Source organism: Heterocephalus glaber, unplaced genomic scaffold (genome assembly GCF_053883595.1).
Source record: "Heterocephalus glaber isolate CG9 unplaced genomic scaffold, H.glaber_assembly_v1.0 deba00001509, whole genome shotgun sequence".
Lineage (NCBI taxonomy): Eukaryota > Metazoa > Chordata > Mammalia > Rodentia > Bathyergidae > Heterocephalus > Heterocephalus glaber.
Genome location: NW_028258325.1, coordinates 33,809,715 through 33,832,014, shown reverse-complemented (window position 1 = coordinate 33,832,014; position 22,300 = coordinate 33,809,715). Strand labels below are relative to the sequence as shown.

The 22,300-nt window shown below is 37.9% G+C and overlaps 1 protein-coding gene across 12 annotated transcripts in view; it reads left to right on the top strand.

The window, feature by feature from the left end:
• The window catches only part of Apbb2 (amyloid beta precursor protein binding family B member 2), a 346,490-nt gene that overhangs the window by 28,683 nt on the left and 295,507 nt on the right, over positions 1 to 22,300 (top strand). For 2 of the 12 annotated variants that reach the window (XM_087187843.1, XM_087187844.1), the window contains exon 2: positions 4,250 to 4,343. The exons of 9 other annotated variants lie outside the window; for them this stretch is intronic. The gene's annotated coding sequence lies outside the window, so the exon portion shown is untranslated. Of the gene's footprint in view, positions 1 to 4,249; positions 4,344 to 17,914; positions 17,931 to 22,300 lie in introns of those variants that run through there. One more of the 12 variants, XM_087187846.1, reaches the window with a different exon arrangement.

Here is a 22,300-nt window from a genome sequence, read left to right as displayed (position 1 = left end):
ATCTCTTTTTACCTTTTTTTTTTGGAGGAAGATTGAGAGGAGAAACAAAAAAATGAATGCATAGAAATAATCTTTAAAAAGAGTTTTAATAGCTGTTGCTGTTGTTAGTGGATTCCAAGTTGAGTGGAAGAATTATGCTATTGCAGATTATTCATTATCCAGCCACATGGCTTGATCATGTTACACACACAGATGTTAAGAGGGAGATAAAGCTGTTTATTGGCTCAAGTGGACAAAAGAGGAAAATAATGTGGTGTATGTTTTCCAGTCTCTTCCTCCCCAGTTGTCTGGGTTTGTGAGTGGCGTATTTTATCAGAGTGGGCATTCTACATCCTGAGATGGGAAAGGCTACTGTTAGCACAGGACCTGTGACCTCTTTGATGTGACTTGGCACCATTGGCACCCTGCCAAGCTCCTCCCTAGGGAGAGTTAAATTGATCCAGGAAAGAGTTCCTTTTTTTTATTGGCTCAATTGCTTTATCGTTTATAAAAAGGAAGATTCTTCTCAGAGACGATCTGAAAACAGCAGAACTAATGAAAACTAGTCCACCACTTCTGATGAAGGTGCTTGATGAAGTAGACCAGGACCAGTCTCTTTCTCATATGTATATTTACTTTTCCTGAGGACTGGTTTGTTGAGATGTTTTATTGCTTGATTTTTGAAGTGAGACTGTGAACAGTGATCAGCTTGCTGCATTGGAAAGGAGATTTGCCATCATTATAATGCTGCAGGGCTAGAAAAATGCTATTTATTCATATATGTAAAATCTGAAGTGCATAATTTTATGTGTTTTTCCATATATATTTACCTGTGTGGCCATTACCCAGGGTGGAGAACATTTTCATGCCTCCTGCAGCTTTCCTCCTATCCCCTTCTAGGCCCTCATCTCTTTATCACTGAAGATGAATTTTCCCTCTTTTGAACTACAGTGTGTGCTCTTCTCATTGACTGTCTTCTGTGCTCTCATCCATGCTATAAGTAGCAATTGTTCATTCTTTTCTATCTTGTGTAATATTTTATTATTGAATATATTTAGCTCATCCACATTATAGTTGACAGATCATAAATTTCCTGATTTTTGGCTGTGTTTTTCATAATATATTATTTTTGGAATAATGTGCTATGAACCTTCCTATATGTATGCGTTTGGTGGACATGCATGGATTTCTTAGGTATATTTTTAGAACCAGGATTGCTGAGTTGCAGGGCATAGATAGGTTGTTTCACTTTCACATGGTCTTCAAAGTGGTTGTCCCAGTTCACGTTCCCATCAGCTGTGTGTGTCATACAACTCCTTGTGTTCCCTGCCATAGTTAGCGGAAACACTGCCATCTTTACAGGTCCTCTTTTAGCTTGTTCACACTGCTGTAACCAAAGTGCCATAGACTGGGTGACTTAAACAACATTTATTTTGGTGTGTTTGGTTTATCTGTTTTCTGAGAAGTCCAAGATCAAGGCACCTGCAGATTAAGGCCCTGCTTTCTTAGTTGACAGATGATTGTCTTCTCACTGTGTCTTCACATAACACAAAAAAGAGTGTTCTGATTATTATTAGTATTTTTTAAAATAAGGGCACTAATACCATTCTTGAGGGTGCCACTCTCATGATCTAATCCTTTCCCAACACCCCATTTCCTATTGCCATTGCATTGGAGGTTAGAATTTTGGCACCCAAATCAGGAGCAGGGCACAAACATTCAGTCTGTAATAGATACCAAAGCTGGAAACCCTCCTGCCCTTTAAGATTCCTTTCTTTTACAGGGCAGTTATAACAGGAATAGACATTTTTCTGACATGGCCCTAGAACTTATTTTCTTTTTACCTCTATGAAAATGTCTTTTTTTTTTTTCTTACCTTGTTGATAGCAAAGCCTGCTAATTGACTGTCATTAGTTTTTGTTGTTGTTGTTTTTTTTTTTGGCTCTTAGATTTTCTTTTCTAGAGGCCATCCCCCAAATGTTCCCCCTAGAATATAAAGATGCATAATTAAAAGTACCCATCACACGGGCCACAGATTTAGCTCAGTGATTCTGCCACCTGCCTCGCAAAAGCCCAAGGTTCTGAGTTTGATCCCTGGTACCAGAAAAAAAGTACCCATCATGGTTTATAGGCACTTTAATGTGAATTGAATGGAACTCTAAAACTGGTTGTAAATTCTAAACTCCTTTGTGTAAATACTAGAAAGAGGTAAAGAGTAATGACTTTTCATTCTGTTGAGGATATCATTGAGGAAAAAATATACATGGATCAATTTATGTCTTGCCATTACAGGAAGATTGGAATTGTATAACATGCTAAGCTATGAGCAGATAATTTCATGTTATAGAAATGAATGAGAGTATTATCAAAGGATCATTCAGTTTAGATTTTAAAAATCTTGATTGTTAATAATAAACTTTTGGATGACACTTTAGAGTTTATGAATATATATATGTATATAGTTATGTTTGTCATTTAATTCTTACAGTGACTGTTAAATAGGTAATATTACAATATTCTCCTTTTATAAGTGAGGAAATGGGGTTTCTGAGGTGCTGAATAACTTGTCCAGGGTGATGTGGACAATACTTGATGGCTTTGTCTCGTATAATCAACCACTTTGACTTCACAGCACATAGTCATTAAATTCAATTTTATCCTTTTTGTATATGATTTCTCTTGACAGGCTCTCAACTTGAATCAGTAGTTCATACATTTTATAGAGAATAATTGTCTATTGGTACAACTATATTGTTATTGTTTGTTTCCTTAAATTAAAAGACCCTTATTATCTCTTTTCATGTTATTTATGGTACAGAATATAGTAGAAAGCACAATATATAATGAAGTATAAAAAGTAATTTTTAAAAATCACCTGAAATCCCATCATTTTAATAGGTGTTATATTTTAGTATGTTATTTGGAAAGTAAGGGACTGCTGCCTTCTATTACCTGAGATTCTGTTTTATTATGTCTTCATTTCACCAGGAGAAAGAAAATTCTAGTTGAAGCTTATCTTTCACCTGATTTCATTTCTGCTATGGTTATTTGGATGCTAATACTTGAATTAAACTCAAATAAAAAATCCAAAATAGCATTCTCACATTGATGATTCATACGATTCTTATGCATGTGCTGAAGCTATGAATTTTAGAGATGAGGTTGGGCTGTTTCTATGAACCTTGAGCGTTTGTTTACATTCATAATAATTATCAAAGGATATGTTGTACCCTCCAGTTCATGGTATTTAAAGTCCAGGGCTGGTTTCATCATTTCCTCCTTGTATGGCCTTGAGCAAAATTTTCAGTCGATACCTGTTTGGTAGGGTCCTCTGAATACCAGTGAGATCATGTCAGTGCTAAGACAGTGATGATAATTAGTAATAATACTAATGATGATGCTTTATTTATGGTCAGCAATAATTTGTTTCCAAGTGAAGAGATTTGAACTTCGGCAGTGACAATAATGGGGGTGTCTTTGTGATTAAATAGAATCTTCACTGTTCTGTACGTTGCCACTGTGGGCGCAGTGGTAAGGGTTGAGATGGTATACTTTAGAACTTCTTGGGTTCTGTGTAAAGGCAAACAGCAGACAAGTTAAGCATTTGGTTGCAGAGTGCGCATGCACACAGAACCCTGCAAAGTTAGGTGCATACCAGATGAGTGAATAGCATACTAATTATTATCCTACGTTGGAGAAAGTCTAGAATTGTAGCTTCAGGCACTATGTAAGACCTAGCTTTTTAAGCTGGTGAAATAGTGATTACTATTTTTAGTTTCATTTCTGCCCTTTAAAAAAAATGTAGTATACTCCTTGCCACTCCTGGATGGTTTTATGTATTTTAATTAATGTTATCTTATTGCACTTGTGCCCTGAGGCTGATTTGGTGAAAGATGTAATTTCAGAAAGCTGATGAAATTAGATAGGTCTGCCTGGGAAGACTCTGCTATTCATATTTATGGTTATAAAATATTTTGGGTACATCTATGTAAGACATTCCTATGTTGTAAACACACAGATCATATTCTGAGTCCATTTGTGTTATAGTGTTGTAGAGCGGTTACACATCAGTGAAGTGATAGTAGCTGTAGTTTGGGGATGATTTTTTTTGTGGTGTTGGCATGAGTTTACAGTTTTTACACAGAATCTCATCATGGAATGATGTATAAAAAGATGAAAGTGATTCTATATACCAAATATGCACAAAACTCCCAGCTTTATTACTTTATAGTCAGACCTCTCATTCTTTTTTTTTTTTTTTTTGTACCAGGGGTCAAACTCAGGACCGTGTGCTTTCGAGGCAGGCCGTGGCACCGCTGAGCTAAATCCCTGGCCCAGACCTCACATTCTTACATTGGCATGAGGTACTTGTCCTCATAGAAGTCAGCTTTATTTGGATCTGAGAAGTCAACTTTAGGACATTGAAAATATATTTTAAATCACTTATCAGAGCTGAATGCAAAGTGTTATGATAAAATGAAAGAGTTCTCTAAGAAAAAATAATATTTTGAGTGAGGCTTGATACAGTATAAGGTACAGACAATAATGATGATTTATGATGATAAAATGCAAAGTAGAGTTTCTCTTTAATGGGAATTAAACATTAACATGTAAGATGTTGCAAAATGATTGAAGAGTATAAGGTATCTTTCCTACCTTAAAAGAGCTGAAACCCTTTTGGTAGAACTTGGGGTTTTAAAGTGTTAGGGAGAAGTACTGGGGGTATCAAGAAAACAAGTGAACCTCAGGAACTTTGTACACATTACTTTCAAGACTCTCCAAATTCAAATTCAACATACAGGTGTGTTTCAGAGAGCTTTCACATAGTTTTGTTGTAGTAGTGCGTGCTCCTTTTGCCTTGTGACAGATAGTGGCCGTGTTAAAGTGCATCAGTTGGATTCAGGGGCTGAAGTGTAACTTGACTCTGTTACTAGACAGGTACAGGTAGAGACTGCCTAGGAAGGGTCGGGGGAGATGAGAGGTGACTGGAAAAGAAGACCTGAGAAGGAGTGGTCTTTGAGGTAGGAAGAAAATCCAGAGAAAGGAGGTCTTCGAAGGCATGTATTTAATGTGTTGTAAGATAACCATCCAGTAGGATGAGGGTTCAGATTGACCATTGGTTTTGGCAACATGGAGGTCATTGGTGACTTTGACAACCAGTTTTGATGGGATGAGAGCAGTGCAACCCTGATTGGAGTGAACTCAAGGAGAGGAGACCAAGTAGAGAATTTAAATATAAAGAGCTCTTGATTTTGACTAGCTTTTTGACTCTGCTTGCTGGGGATGCGATCCCATGCTCATCCCAGAGATCTTGGTACCTAGGATGCTGCAGATGGAAAAATCTTTGGGAACTTTTCTATAACTTTGGAATGGATCTTCAAGTACTTTTCAGGTTCCCCTTTTCCTTTACAGGGTTATTGAACTTTCATTCTACCCAGCAGTGATAACTTCCTGCAAAGTATTAATGTTATGCTAGTCTCTCCAACAAGTGTTAGCTCCTTTCTTTCTACCAGAATGGTATAATAGTACTGCGTTCTTGAGGAGTAAGGGAGCACTAGGGTTATATAGCATTAGTTATGGAGTCATAAGGGAAGAGGTATTTGACCTAAAAAGAAATTTTATCTGGTATTCACATTCATGGATAAAGAAAATGAACAAATTGTACATAATTAGCTCTCAGGATCATTTACATCCAGAAACCATTTTAGCCGAAGTTCATTTCCTCCTTCATGTATCTTAAAATCAAGAGTTATGAGTAAAGTATAATCAACACACTTGAGTTTCATCTCCTCTCATTATCCTAGTCCATGGGATAAGGGAGTAGAAGACCCACAAGGCAACTGAAAGAGTGCAGTGAAACCAAAGGAGTGAAACTTTTGAGCTGTAGCCTCCCTGTTTTCTCTTAGTGGCTCCTACAGAAACATTTAGAAAAAGCTCTAAGTGAATGTGGGTGAATTTCAGAGAGACTTGTACAGTGTTACAAAGGAGATATTAGATACATTGTTTCTACAAGGCCATATTAGGTTTGAAAATAAAATTTTAATGAAATGATATAATTAGATTTGATCACTGATGTCCTTCCTCTTTGGATAGAGGGCACCTATTTAAGAATGCACCTGTTCTGTTAACTCAGAATGGATCTGAACAAAGGTGATTATTACGATGAGATGAAAGGCTCTTTTGCTCTCTCAAGGATTCATTGCTTTTCCTTTTTTGGTTTTTTGAGGCAGGGTCTCACTGTGTAGTTCAGGCTGGCCTTGAACTCACTGTATAGCTTAGGGTGGCCTTGAACTTGTGGAAGTTCTCCTGCCTTGGCCTCCTAGAGTGCTGGGATTATAGGCGATGGGTTCATTGCTTTCAAAGGAGTGCCGAATGGTCCAGGGAAGACAAAAATGGAAGTGAAATTAAAGGGCTCAGTGAGAAGAGCTGGAAATTCAGTCCAAAGGAAGCATTCAGTCATGAGGCTCCTAGAGGTTGGCCAGCTCCTGTGCTGGACTTACAGACTGGTGGGGCTCAGGGAGTCTCAGGTGGCCTTGGGGAGGTCTGTCTGGCCCAGTGGAAGATACAAGGAAATATTTGCGCTGGCTTAACTGCCCCATTCCAGATCCAGGAGAGCGAATTGGATAAAGCAGCTGCCTTCCTGCAGCAGATAGTGAGGTAGGAACTGGACAGCTACCTTCTGCTGATGGACGTTCCTCACCCCAGGGACACAAATGGCTTCTGACCATTCCAAGGGATGCTTTGTTCTTACAATTCCCTTTTTGTCTTATCTGAGAATGGCCTCTTAAATTAAGCATTGAAGTTTAGATATGAAAGGAAAAGGACACATTGGGGATTGTTTCTATTCAATCCTGTAATGAGTTAACATATTGTCAAATACTGTTCTGTGTGCTTGCCCAGGGGCTTTAAAAGGGTGTTATTTCCAAGATAAGAATGATTCCCAGGCAGCTGTCTTCTTCAGTTTTGAATTCTAATTTAATGTAGCATTCTTAACCCTTTGTATTTTTCACATTACTGTATGTCTGGGAAATTTTAAATAAAGTCAGCTGTGTTAAATATTCATAGATTTTTTGCTTGTTTAAAGTCTTTGGTGATTTATCTTCAGGGAATGTTAATATGGCAGTTACTCTGCATTACGTTTCTTCCACCACCATTTAATTGATACTATATTTCATGAGGATTGTTGCAGGCTTACTGCTGTTGCTTTTGGAGTTGTGGTTCTGTTCTGGTAATCCAGAGGCAGGAGATCCCGGAATCTGTTGTTTCCATTTTAATTGTGTGTGCCTTGAGGTGACAAGTTTGAGAAGGAATGTTAACTACTTAATAGACCTAATGGATAGAAACCATTTTGGTAGAGTAGATCTAAGGATAATTTGTGGATATTGTTGTGTGAATTTGTTTATTTATTTGGTACCAGGGATCGAACTTGGTACCTTGCGCTTTCTAGGCAGGCAGCGGAACCACTAATCTAAATCCCATGATGGTTCATAAATTGAGTATATTCTCTTTTAATTGTTATATAAATTGCTATGACTTATAATAACGATTAGAGTTTGAGAAAATAGTTAAATGAAGTTACTGTCATATTACACAAAAGTCTTGGTATATAATATGATTTATTTTCTTTTGATGGATACTAGTTCTTTCTTTACTTCTTTTTTTTTTTTTGGTGCCAGGGATCGAACTCGGGACCTTGCACTTGTGAGACAGGCGCTGGAACCACTGAGCTAAATCCCCGGCCCCTTTTTCTTTACTTCTTAGTTGAGGTACCTCAGATAGCTCAGGCTGTGTGAATGGCAGCTGTGTTGCTTTTTTAAGGAGGTTAATTGACATTGGTATTATTTTCTAGAAACTTCGTTTTTCAGACTGCTAGAACACCAGTATCCTAACTGCACAGATCTCATTGAATCCTCAGACAATACAGTATAGTACTGTATTACTCTACTTTTTGATACTGATGAAGTACTAGAGGCTGGGTAACCTTACAATTAAAACAGGTTTATTTAGATTACAGTTCTGGAGGTTTCAGCCATGGTGCTGGCATTAGCTGTGCTCTGGTGAGGACCTTGGGACAGACCAGCAGCAAGAACGTGGGAGAGGGAGCAATCACATGATGCAAGGAACTAGAGCTGGATCCGGGGATTAGTGGCCCCATGATAATAACTCTTGATAATAACTCATTTTTGTGAGGGTACCATGAGCACTGGCTTAATGACTTCCAGGGGCAGCACCTCAAATGACCTAAGAACCTTCCATGGCATGAACCCCTGCAGGACAAACCCCATCTGAACATGGCGGCCATTTAGCAAGTGTCCATTTTAGTATTGATATAGCAAACAAATGTCCATACAAGAAGAGTCTTTGTTGAGTAAATGAATGAATGTCCCTGCATTAGAAGAGGCAGATGTTCGACACAGTGTTGGGCACTGAAGGAAGAAGGAGGGTTTGCTGATCAATCACAATTCTCAATAAATACTTGTTTAATGGTTGAGATGCGGGAGAGAGGTATGAAGGAGGCAGTTCTCGGTGGGTAGAAGGAACAGTGAAAACTTCAGAGGCTAAAAAATACAAGACCAGCCTGAGGCCTGAGTATTTGTTTTAGATTTGACTTAGGTATGGGAGTGTTTTGGGAGGAACCCCAGACTAGGAGTTAACCACACTTGGTTCTGTGCCATTTCCTGAGAATGTGACCTTGGTTGACTCAGTGAACTCAGGCCTTGGTTTTCTCACATACTTTGCCTTCCCTGAAGCCTTACTGTGAGGCTCAGAGGAGAAAAGTTCTATGAGAGTACTAGGTGGTGGAGTAAGCCTGATGGAAGATGAGATGCCTTTACCCGACATGTGTGTGGTGGCAGTTCAGTGTGGGTAAAATGAGATCTTATCCACCGGGTGAGAAAGATGCTAATCAAGCAATTGCTCAGACTTAGACTTAGAAACTGTTTTAAGTACTATGAGATACAAGGTGCTAGAGGCTCATTCTAGCCCGGATAGGGATAGAGCTCAGCCATGGGGTTTGAAGTTTATTCTATAGATTATGTAGACTCGGAGGTTCTTAGTAGGGAGTGCCTTAAATCCAGCCTCGCTTTGAGCATTAACCTGTTACACTAGACTGAAGAAGGATTGGAGTCTGAGCAAATGGTCGTATATAAAACCATAGAACTGCCTTAAAGTTTTACAGGTTGAGTATCCCTTAACTGAAATACTTGCGACCAGAAATGTTTCAGATCTTTTATTTTTATTTTTAATATGTGCATAGACTGCTGGTTGAGCTTGCCTAATCCAAAAATCTAAAATCTGAAATGCTTCACAATCCAGTACTTTTTGGGCACCATGGCTCGGCCTGTTTAGGGAGGGATATTCAACCTGTTCTTGTTTGATGTTGATGCTTTTAGGTGAAGCTTTGGGGGTCTTGATGTTTACATGGTTTCACTGGGTATATTAGTGAACATCTGTTTTTACTTAAACATCAATTTGTTTAACATAAAATGTTAGCAAACACCAATGTAGGTTCTTTTATGTGCCAGGGACCTTGCACATAGTGCTTTGTACATATTAACTCTCAACAACCACATGAAGGGTTGAGATCATATTATCTTTGTTTTATAGACGAGGAAACTGCAACTTGCTAGGATGCACAGTTAGTAAGTGGGACGTAGGCCCTCGCATCCCTCCAGGTTGTGCTCTTCATTGCTGCATTATGACCTTTTCACTTAACACAAATACTTTAACCTTGTATAAGCAGTAAAGCAATCTTTAAATGACCACTTTGAATCCTTTTGTCTCTGTACTGTACAATTTCTTCTTCTAGCTTTGTAAATTAAAGTTTTATTAAAAAGTTAGGGGTAAAGTTCATTTTAAGGTCCAAGATACTTTTAAAAGTTGTTTTGCAGTTTGCATTTTGCAGTGAAAGCATGTGTCCCTGACATTGCCTTCTGGGCTGCATTTCTTCCCATTTTTTCTTTCATTTCGTAACCAGAATAACTTACTCAGCAGAGGCAGCAAGCATCCCACCTTCCACTGCCCAGAGAAGCTTCAGTCGAGTGTCAGCTGTGAGTTTAGTCTAGGGCGGTAGAATCTTTGAGTGTAGAGGAGCTGTGGTTTATAGGAAAAGTGATTCCTTGAGTGTGTAGGTGGGGACCCCAAATGAAAGGTGAGCTACTTCCACAGGACCCTCGTGCTAATTATTGGCAGAGCCAGAACCAGTGACCAGGCCCCAGAACGTCTGCTTGTCTTCCCAGTTCCCCCACTACCTGTTTAGTCCTTGTACAGCACCTCACTGTCACACTCTTCTGCTGTGTGTGTGTGTGTGTGTGTGTGCACGCGTGCACGTACATGCATGCATGCGCTTGGCAGTGTTAGGGTTGGAAACCAGGGCCTTGCCTATGCTAAGCAAGTGCTGTACCACTGACACACACCCCCAGCTCTTGTGTGTGTTTTGTACCATGTGTTATTGCCATTCTGTTGTCTTTGTGAAATATAATTGACACTGAAATTTTGTGTTAGCTCAGTTAAATCGAAGTTCTAAAAGTGGGGACAGGATGAACTCTGGATTAGTTGCAAATAAGTTTATAATTTAAGTATTAATAAGATCTTAAACATTTTCCACCTACAATTTTAGTTTTTGCCAACCAGAACATGGCTTTATGAAATAAGCCTTTGTATGTTAATTTCCCTTATCTTACTATTATACTTTTCATTTGTTTGGCTTAATTTTCTTAACCCCAAATTAAAACTTCAAATTATGGGCACATTTATAAACTATAAAAAGCCTGAATTCAGAATTAAACTAAACCCTTGGCTCTGGTTTGGTTTGGGTTATGGCTCAGAATCACTAACATTTTTCATAGCAATAGTAAGAGAAAATGTTTTGCAGTATCTCATAAGGGACTTTTTATATACTACTTTTAGGTTCTGCTTTTTTATGACCTTTGGGCTCTGCCAGGAAAAATGATGCTTTTTGTCTGTTTTAACTGAGTTTATCCCTGAGGGCTCTGCTTTAATTTGGTTAATGCTGTTAACTGCTAAAAGGGACATTCTCTTCAGGAATCAGCTGTGGATATAATGTTACTAAGAAAGAGACATAAGCTTGCAATTTCACAAATTGTTTTATTTCCTTTATTTTGTTACCATCTCTTTTTGGACTCCTTATGCTTTTCTACAGTTGGTGTGAGTCTTTCCATACATTGTATTTTGTCCCTGTTTTATCACCTACCATTTATGTCTCAGTAATAGGAGGCCAGAATCTCTTGAATATTCTATATAGAATTTTATGTTTGCAATATAAAGCGCTCTTATCTGGAGTTGTCATACCAGCAGCTGGTCAGTTATTTAAGATGGAGAAATGTAAAAATGTTACATTCATATCTGAAACATTTTATTTTAAACTCAAACATATGTTTGCTAATTTCTAATATAGGGCCAGGGACTGATAAGTGGTTTTCATGCTGTTTTTTACATGTAAACTACACCCGTGATGCATGGCTTTCAATTTGGATTGCTTAAAGGGCTGTAAGAACTTTAAGATATTTGTGAAATATGCTGATTGTAGAATCCTCTAGATTTCTCTGATTCGTCTTTCAATCCATTGTCATTTCTGCCTCACCCTGAATATAATAGCAATTATTCTAGTGGTTTACTTTTATTGAATTATTCCAAATCATTCAATAATTTGACTTTATTTTCATAGAACATTAATTTTTCTGAACTCACATTGTATGTATTTATATAAAATTTACTGTATTTATATATAATTAAGTTGTTTTCTGAATAACTGACATAAAAACATTAGGAATAAACACATCCTTCCATCCTAGGAACGATACAGTGTGATTGGTGGGAAACGTGCCTGCTTCTCAACCTATGTGTAGTGAAGATTTAGTCTTTCTTTTTTTAATCTAGCATGGACATAAAAATAAATAAATAAGACATAAAATACAATAGTAATTTTAAACTTAATTTTAGAAACAACAGAAAATACTTCAGTAAATTGTACTTAGAACAAACATAAGAAAAAAACCCCAAATCTGTACATGTTCTTTGAAAGAAGGCATAAATAGGCAATTCACATAAAAACCACAGGCAATTTCTATAAAAATGGAAAAAGTATCCCACTTATAACTAAACAGAAAGTTATAAGTGAAATGATGATTCTCTGTTAAATATCTCTGTGTATACTTTGAACAAACTCCATACATTTCAATATTTAAAGTTTTTATTTTACAAATTAATTTACTTCTTGCTTGTTAACTTGTCTGCTCCAGGCTGGGATGGTGACAGCTTGTCTTAGGGATACAGTAAAATGTGTATCTAAACTGTTTCTGGTTTAGTTTTAATAACATTCATGGTGGAGGAGCTGATCTTACAAGGGACTATTGATGACAATGATTAAAAACATTTTAAAAACAACTACAGCAAGCTCAGGATACTCCTTATTTGTTCTACAAAATGAAGTAAGTGATGTTGTGGCATCAAAATTCATCTTCAGTCCTTCTACAGTAGGAAATTACAATAATTGATCCTATAAATCCATGATTAGATTTAAATGACACTGATTCAGTGTATAAAATGGACTACCAGTTTTAATACTTTCAAATTATATGTGACAGACCTCCAGTTGTCACTTGTGGTCATGTGACCAGTAGGAAATGGCTGGAATCACATGTGACTTACCTGACAAGATCAGTTTACTGGACTGGTCAGTGATGTGAGTCTGCTGCTCATATATTTTAATGATGTAGTCATGTCTATAAAACTGCTCCATACATTTCTAAATGTTCACTTTCCATTTTTGTACTTACTTCATGGGCATCTGATACCAAACAGTCAGCAGACTGGCACCCATTTGTGGGCCACACTTGCAGTAGTCCTGTACTCAGATAGAGTCTCCTGTTAATTGTGTGTGCTCAAACATCAGGCATTATAGTCTATAAAAGGTACTGGATGTGCTAGTTAATCTAGCAGGATGGTTAAACAGAATTAGTTAAGAGATCCCAGTTGGTTTTTTTTGGGTACCAGGGATCAAACTCGGAACCTTGCGCTTGCATGGCAGGCGGCAGAACCACTGAGCTAAATCCCTGGCCCCAGACCCCACTTGTTTTGGTACTCCTCAAAAAGGTTCTTGGCTTTCATGAAGATTCTCTGACTAAAAAAGATTAAAGGGCCGGGAATTTAGCTCAGTGGCACTGTGCCTGCCTCGCAAGTGCAAGGTCCTCAGTTTGATCCCTGGTACTGAAAAAAAAAAAAGATTAAAAACCACAGTACCAGATATATGTGTGCTTGTTTATGTTATGCATCTCTGAATCCTATAATTAATGAGGATAAGGAGCATGCTTTCCTCTATCTTGGAATTACCCACTGGGCTTTGCATGTAGCTGCTAGATATTGCTCTATATATCATATATCTGGCTTATAACCATTATCTGGCCTGGAGGCATTTTCTAGAGCCAGGTTCTGTAAAGAATAGTTTTCTGCTAAGGAACCGATATCTCCCCTGGTCAATAGGAATCTATCTAGTTACCTCTTCGTTTTAGCATTTGATTTAATTTTCCTTTGCCCAGGCCCAGAAGAATTTAGCTGCTGCCAGTGAAACATACCCTTTTGAAAAACAAGATTTAGGAATTTTAGTTTCTTATTTTTACTTAAGTTTTAGTCCTTATTTTTAAAATTTTAAACTACCTTTTTTTTTTTTTCTACCAGGGATCGAACTTAGAATCTTGCGCTTGCAAGGCAGGTGCAGTGCCACTGAGCTAAATCATTGGCCCTTAAACTACCTTTTAACTTTTTAACAAATGTTAAAAATAATTCTTTTTGAGCAAGGACTACTTATGCTAGTGTTGATTTGTCTTGCTTTTATTAGCTCGTAGTTGAGAGAGAAGCAGGTATGTCACGGAAGCAGATGAATTGTTAGCCATAGTTGAAATTGTCATGAAAGTTATTAAGAAAGTCTTTGGTGTTTGAAAAAGGGACCAAATGTCCTTGTAGTGATAAAACCAAGACTTTGAAAGACAAGGTGGCAGTGAACGCTGTAGAGAAAACTGAAAATGTACTGATGATGAATATAAATTTATCTCAGAGTGAAAGAAGTATAATGTGTTAATTTTAGAAGCATTTTCCTTTCTTGATGTTACACCTTGCAATCTGAAGTTTTTCAATACGTATCCTAAAATGAGCTGACTTGACAGTCAAAAGTATCATTGAAAAAACGACAACTCAGCATCATTTGGCAAGCTTACTTTTTTCTCCTCCATCAGATGAGAGAAAAAGTGGTGGTAAGTTTCAAGCACACTTACAGGAAAGGCATTTTGGTAGAACTGTAGAAGCTTTCACGTACCTAGTGCTTACTGTATTGGTAAGCTCTACATACTTTATTTCAAGCCACAGTGTGGGCACGATCTTCTCCCATTATGTGAAGTGTACAGTGTGAGACTCGGCATTGGGGTGTGATGCTCTCTGCTCACATGCCTTACTTAGTCTTTGCTCTCCGATATTCCTAGTTTAATAGGGGTAGACCAAGAACCTTACAGATTTGTAGTTAGAAATGATGATAGGTTCTATGAAGTAGGATGCTATGAGAATGTGAATCAGAGAGTGCTTATCTATTCCCAAGGTTGGTCAGGGAAGCCTTTATAAATTGAATAATATTTAGCTGAAATCTGAGAAAATATTGACAGAAGGAAGCAAGGCTGAAGTTTATGTGTAGGGGGCAATGGGTGAGGTTTGCATGGAGCCTTTGAAGTGATGATCAGGGCTGGCTCAGGGACTGTTCTGTGAAAGGGGGAGGATGCTGGGAGGTGTTGGAGCTGTAGAAGGAGCCAGGATACCAGGCTACCACCAGGATGTTGGCCTTTTGTTTCAAATGCAATGGGAAACTGCTAAAGGATTTGAAGTAGAGGAAAGACATGGATAGATTTATGTTTAGTAAGGCTGGTTCTGGGTCACTGGATACAGGACCTCCTGAGCCTTACAAAATGGTACTCTGTTCAAACAATCTGCTAAACCTTTTTTTTTTCTTTTCTTTTTGGTACTGGGGATTGAACTCAGGACCTTGCACTTGTGAGGTAGGTGGCGACACCACTGAGCTAAATCTCCAGCCCTGCTAAACCTTTTATTGAGTTGTGTGAGTTTGGGTCTTAGCCCTGGTTTTGTCTTCCATCATTCTGTTTATTCAACAAGATTCAAAGTCTTCTACTGTACCTTTTCCTGCTTTCTTAGGAGACTGTACTTTGATTACAGGTTTTTTTCTTTATTTAGATTTGGGGAGGGGGCATCTGTTATTGTTGCAAGAAATCATGGAATAAAATAATGTCTTTGTAGGTAGGGCATGCTGAGCAAGAAGCTCTTATGACCACAGTCCAGGAGTATGGCTTCCAGTTTTGATAACCTGGAAAAATCAGTGCTTTTCTCAGCACATTTATAAAGTGATTGGACTCTGGGGGGTATGTTCTTGTTAAGCCGAGTCACAAGAGACTCTTGTCAACTGAAATGCCAGATGGTTAATGTTGGAGTGAAGTCTGCTGTAGAAGAGGGGCATAGACATGAGTTCCAGAGGCAGATCTACACAGGAAGCTGTGAGTCTGATGGGGTGAATTGGGCACATCTTCTTAAGGGCCATCTCTACAGATCTGCCAGTGGGCTGGGTGTTTAGTCAGCTGGACATTGTTGAACGTTGTACAGGTTAATGCCTGCATTCTACCTGTTTGGGCTTCCTTTGTGTTGGCCTATACAATTTTCTTTATTTACTTTAAAATTTTTTACTGTTTTTGACTTTGCATTTTGAAATTTTTAGGCTTTCAAAAAAAGTAGTAAAAAACGGTACAAAGAATTTCCCTGTACTTTTCATTCAGATTTTCTAAATATTAACATATTATGTAATCATTGCACGGTTACTAAAATCAGGAAGTTAACATCAATATAATACTTCAACTATAGATCTTACTCAAATTTTGCCAGTAACTGTCCTGTAATGTTCTTTTCCTGTTCTGTAATGCAATCCAGGATTATCTGTTGTATTTAGTCGTTACCTTGTCTCCCTTTGTTTGAGACAGTGCCTCACTCTGTCTTTCAAAACCTTGTCACTTCAAAAGAGTACTGACAAGTTATTTTGTAGAATACCACTAATTTGAATTTTTTGGTAGTTTCCTCATGGTTGAATAAATGTGTTGCATTTTTGTTACAAATACCATGGAAGTGATGTTTTGTGCATCTCAGCACCAATCATCTTTCTGTTTTCACTTGGTCTTCCTTGAAGATGGATAGGATATAGTTGTCTAGGCTGAAGTTTCTCCAACATGGGATTATGTTGCCCTCTCCTCAGCCTGTGACTGGGGCCACCAGAGATTGAGGTATACAAACAACGAGAGTTTAGGAGTTCTCTGGCCTTGAAATGATTATTTAGGATGGGAATTCCCCCCGCCCCCAAGGCTTGCTTACCCTACCTATTATAAATAGATTTTTAAAAAAATTTTTTTAAATTTTGGGACTGGGGATTGAACTCAGCAAGCAAGCAGCGAAACCACTGAGCTAAATCCCTGGGCCATAAATAGATTTTTTTTTTTGTATTAAATTCTTTTATTGGTACATTGTAGGTATACAACACAATTACATTTCTCATTGGGAATTGTACCTTTACATAATGCATCTTGCATAAATAGATTTTTAATTTAAAGTGACCTTATTCTGTTTTAGGATTCTTAGATTAATAAAACAAATAAGACTAGTGAACATTTTTCTTAAAGTTCATTCTTCATTCTTATTCTTTCTATTTCTAGTTATCATTATTATTTTTAAAACCTACGGTAATATTTTCTTTCCTTTTATTTTTCCTATTCCTTTTTGGAATACATCCTGTTAAAACAGCATAAAAGTAAATTAGCCAAATTTTAGCATAAATTCCATGAAAGCCAATGGTTGAAATGATTACAGTTTGGAGAATGTTAGATGGAGGCATTTTAGAGAAGGATTTCTCCATTCCACAGGCTGCTGCTTTGAAAGAACTCTTTTTTTTTCCCCCACCTCTAAATTGTCATTTTTCCGGTTTTCCTTTTTGGAAGCTTTAGTATGCAAAGCTTTGACAACAATTTGGGGAAATGAAATCACTACCCACTGTGTGACATTTGCTTGATGATAATCATTTGGCTCAAAGGTGGCAGTTGCTGAGATGAGTGAACAATGAAGTGTGTGCCTAGGATCACATTTAAAGGAAGGAAAACTCCCCAAGGTGGTTGTTTAATTACAGTCTGTGGAAAGTCTTTTTGTGATTATATGTCTTTGAATGGCTTTTTTTCTTCAGTTTCATATGGAACTGTATATAATGACTGGAGTTCTCTGCTCCTTTGCCTCTGCTGTATCTTACTTCCATCTTGTCCTCTCCCTCACTTTACTTTGGTCTGATGGTTCATTTCCTGTATCAATTAGAATAGTTGTGATTGTGAGTGGCAGGAAATTCAACTCAAGTTTAAGCATCAAAGGGTATCTATTGGCTCACCTAACTAAACAGTAGAGATTGTGAGTTGAGCTTAGGTTCAACTTGAAGTGTGGCTCAAATTCTCTTCAGATGTTTAAGGCAGTGTTGCTCAAGCCATCTGAAGGAAGGCATTTTTAAAAAATTCTTAACCAATGGAGATCAGTGTTTTGGAAAATATAAGTGAATTACTAGCAAAACAAAATAAGAAAAATATACAAGGTATGATTGAAAAATATGATGAGCATTTAATTTTTAAAAATTATTTCAGTAAGACACACTGCCATTAATCCCTTTCAGAATCCTCCCTCACTTCAAACACACTTATCCCATCATTCTTGCCACTTTCTGAAGCAGTTCAGGAAATCTTTCATAAATGTCTTTACTTGTGCTGTCGTGGCTGCCTCAGTGTCCTGGATTGATTAAAAACATTTACCTTTCATCCTCATTTTGACTTTAGGGGGAAGCCGGAAGTTGCACGGTGTCAGACCTGGTGAGTAAAGTAGATGAGGATATGCTGTAATGTTTTTATTTGACAGATAACTGCTGTAAATATTTTGAATCTGTTCAGGCCATTGAAGCAACCATGAAAAGATACTCATGAGAGATGACTGTCCTTCAGGAAACTGGCATCAGGATGGGGTTGAACTACAGGACACCCAATTTGAGTTGAAATTGGAGAGTCACAGATAGCCCACATAACATTCCTGAGAGATGGGTGCTCTTCGGACCCTAATGTGCAGGGAGGAAACAGATAAGTGATGCTGCACTGCTAAAAATGGTTCTGGGACTTCTGGATTCCAAATTTCAAACCGTCTCCTCTACATAGTTGTCTTGTAAATATCTCAGATAGGCAAATTAAAAAAATCAGTTTTGTTGTAGGAGAAGTGTTAGAGAGTCATTGTTTTGGGGAAGGGGCTTATTACATTCATGGTGAAACTCTGAAAATGGAGCTGAAGGGAAAATACACTCACTTAAAATCCTCTGTAAAATAAAAAATTGAAGGAAATGAAAATGCAGAAATACTCCTAGAAGCTGGACAGTATGTTAGCCTTGATATGTACATAAATGCCTGGATATAATTTAGCCCCCTATAAAAGCCATGTTTTGAGAGATTGCTTAGGAATAGTTCTAAGCATCTAAATTTGAACCCTCTGCTGATTTTAAAAACATGTGGGATTTATTTTTTGTGTGAGCATTAAAGCCAGTGTAATATAAGATTTGAAGTCCAGAGGATAAAACAGCTCTTACTTGTTTAAAAGTTAACCTTTAAGAAGTGATATTATTTTACTTTTTCTGCCAATCTTAATTCTGTAGGGTTTATTTGTTTTGATTTGTCTTTTAATTTTCAAATTCTTTTTTTTTTTTTTGGTACCGGGGATTGAACTTGGGACCTTGCGCTTTTGAGGCAGGTGCTGGAACCACTGAGCTAAATCCCTGGCCCCTGTCTTTTAATTTTCCAAGGGTCTTAACACAGAAAGTATCTGTTAAACACTTAATTGGGTTTATGCTGTCTGGTACAAAGAGAAACTATTATGGTTCTGTAATTAGATAAAATGGAATTTATGTGTCTTGGGATCTTCTTTAAGAAAAAAAGTTTTGTTTTGTGCCCTCTATCAGTGTCTTGGAAATTTATAGTTCTAAACTTCTGATCATATTTTGTGCACACTCACAATTGGTTATGAATTTAGAGCCTGAGATTGTAGTTACTTAAGCACTGCTTGCATTTTTATCCCAGTACAGTATGGAACTTCGTCTAACCTTTTCTTTACAACTCATTTTCTTCCTCCCACGCTCCTTGTGTTTGAAACATTAGAGCATATTTCTGTTTGATGTGGATTTATTACAAAGTGATGGACATGTAGCACTTGAAGTTTTGGGGGTGGTGATCTCAAGTTTTTAGGCATGAATTTCTTTTCTCTTTTTTTGGAGGGAGAATTAAACTGGAAAATACAATTTTCTCCTAAACTCACTTTTTGACTAAATTTAAGAAGGTTAATTGGTTTGATGTTCTTTAGGGTCTGTTGCATTTAAAATCATGATGTCCCAGATGTTCAGTCCAACTGTTGACAGAACCTTTAGACATTCACTTATCATCTGAAAAGTGTATTTTCTTGAGGTACTGTCTTAGTCTGTTTTGTGCTGCTATAATAGAATACCTGAGACTGGCTAATTTATAATGAACAGAAATTTACTTGGCTCATAGTTCTAAAGGCTGAGGAGTCAAAGAGCATAGCACCAGCATCTGATAAAGGCCCCTTTGTGTTTGTCATCCCATGTCAGAAGGAAGACAGGCAAGAAAATAAGAGTTGAGAGGACTGAACTCGTGTGTGTGTGTGTGTGTGTGTGTGTGTGTGTGTGTGTCTGTGTGTCTGTGTGTGTCTGTGTGTGGTACTGGGGATTGGATTCAGAATTTTGCACTGAGCTACATTCCTAGAACACCCTACTCCCTTTAAATTTTGAGAAAGAGTCTTGCTGTTGCTAAGTTGCCCAGGCTGGGATTGAATTTGTAGTATTCCTGTATCAGCCTCCTAGAGTGCTGGGATTACAGGGCTGTGCCACAGCACTTGGCTTGAACTCTTTTGAACACTTGGCTTGAACTCTCATGATAACTAACCCATTTCTGAGGTAGTGACATAAATTCATGAGGCAGGGATTTCATGGTCTGATTACCTCTTGTTATGCCCTACCTCCAAACACTGTTGCATTGGGGTAATTTTCTAAGCTGTCAATTTTGGGGACACATTCAAACCAGAGCAAGTCCTATAGAAATAATTTATCTTTTCTTTGAAGAAATTATCTCCCTTCTCTCAGAGCTGCAAATCAGCTTTCAGGATGTGTTATTCTTGTTGCCTTCTGGCCTGAGGTATTTAGTTGACAAACCATGTCACTTCCTTCTCTCATTGGTCATTCCCATGGGCCTAGTTCAGGCCCCATCGGTTGGATTATCAGAATGGTAACTGGATTCCCCATCTCGAATGCATTTTTAGAGGTGCTGCTGACTCTGTAATACAGATCTACTGCTATACCCTGCTCAGGCATGCTTGACCCATCTCAAATCCCTAAGCAGATATTCAGAGTCTTTCACTACCCTGTTCTTTCCCTATGAAATCTTTTACTCACCAAGGCTGCTGTCAATTTGAAGTATGCCAGGAACAGTCTCACCTTGTTAACATTGCCCAAGGTATCCTTTATGTCTTACTGCGCTTTGTTCCATGTAGGCCCAATCTATCTTTTTCAAAGTCTCTCCTCATCCTGGAAATTCTTCTAGAGCCTTCTCAGTTCCTGTCTGTCTTACTTGAATTAATATTGTAGAGCTCATCATCCTCATTGAATTGTGTCCTCCCAGAGATAAGGAGCATGTCTTATTCATCTTGGTATTCCATAAACCCTGCCCTTATTGATGCTTAGTAAGTTTTCATTGAATTAAGTCAACACATAATGGGATTTGCCATTTATTTATTTAAGAGAAATAGCTAGAGACATACAGACAAACAGACAGACATAGAAAAGAAAGCAATGCATGTGGGTAAATCCAAGCATACTCTTTTGGCAAGGTATAGTACAGGGCATTGTGGGGAGATAAAAAGAAAGCTCAGCTATATCCAAACTGTGGAAAACACTATAGGAAACTGACCTAATTTTGTCAGTGACTAAATTGTTAGGAAAAAAGGAAATCAGGGAGATGAAAAGGGAACCAAGAGATCAAAAGAGATTTAATAAATATATTAACTGTTGCAGACTTGATACAAGTTCTGATTTAGCAAACTGTAAAAAAACAAAATTGAGGAAATTTGAACACTGATCAGATAATTGATGTTAAATATTCATTTTTATGGGTGTGATAATGCTAGTGTGGTCATGCTTTAGAGTATTTGAAGTGAAAAGTGTAACTGTTTAAGAATTTGCTATAGTTTGCCTCTTCATTGGCAACAAAGGCCCATATGTGAAAGGCTCTGTCCCCAGGGTGGTGATATTGGGCAGTGGTGGAACCTTTAAGATGTGGAACCTTGGTGGAAAGCCTTTGGTTTACAGGGGGTGTGTCTTGAAGGGGACAGTGGAGCCCTTAGCCTCTTCCTCATTCTCTTTTGCTTCTTGGCCGTGAGGTGAGCAGTTTTGCTCCTCCATGTGATCCCCCCATGATGTCCCACCTCACCACAGGCCCAGAAGCAACAGAGCCAACTGATCATGGACTGGAACCTCCACATTTATAAGCCAAAATAAACCTCTCTTTATAAGTTGATTATCTCAGGTATTTTGTTACAGTGACAGAAAGTTGACCAACACAGTTATATATGAACATGAGTGTGGATGAGAGGATGTGGTATCCAGGATTTACTTTGAAACCACCTGGTGGGAGTGGGCTGGAAGAGTAGGTGGGTGTGGAGATAAAACAAGATTTGTCATGAATTGATAATTGTTAAAGTTGGATGATGGGTTTATGGGGTTCATTCATTTTTTAAACTACTTTTGACTGTGTTTTAAAGTTTCTATAACAAGAGGTAAAAAGCATAAAATAAGGGATAGATCATGGGTCTTATTTTTAAGGAATATATAGGAACTTTAAATTGGAATTTGGAGGCTAGAACCCTAGTCCTGGTGTTCTCTTTGCTTACCTGAGCCACTCATTTAATATTTCTGGGCCTTTACCTTGAGTAAATGAGTTACCTGGGTGGGATCCTCACTGCCAGTGGTTACCTTGCAGAGACAGGTACTTTTGACTAAGACTTTGGGCTTGGGCATAGGGAGGGAGATTTTAGAATCAAGGATTAACATCTGTGAAAGTCATATTTTCACTCAAGCTGTGTATTTGTTATACCATAGTTCTAAACTGGCACTGTTCTGTAATACGTATTTTCAGTT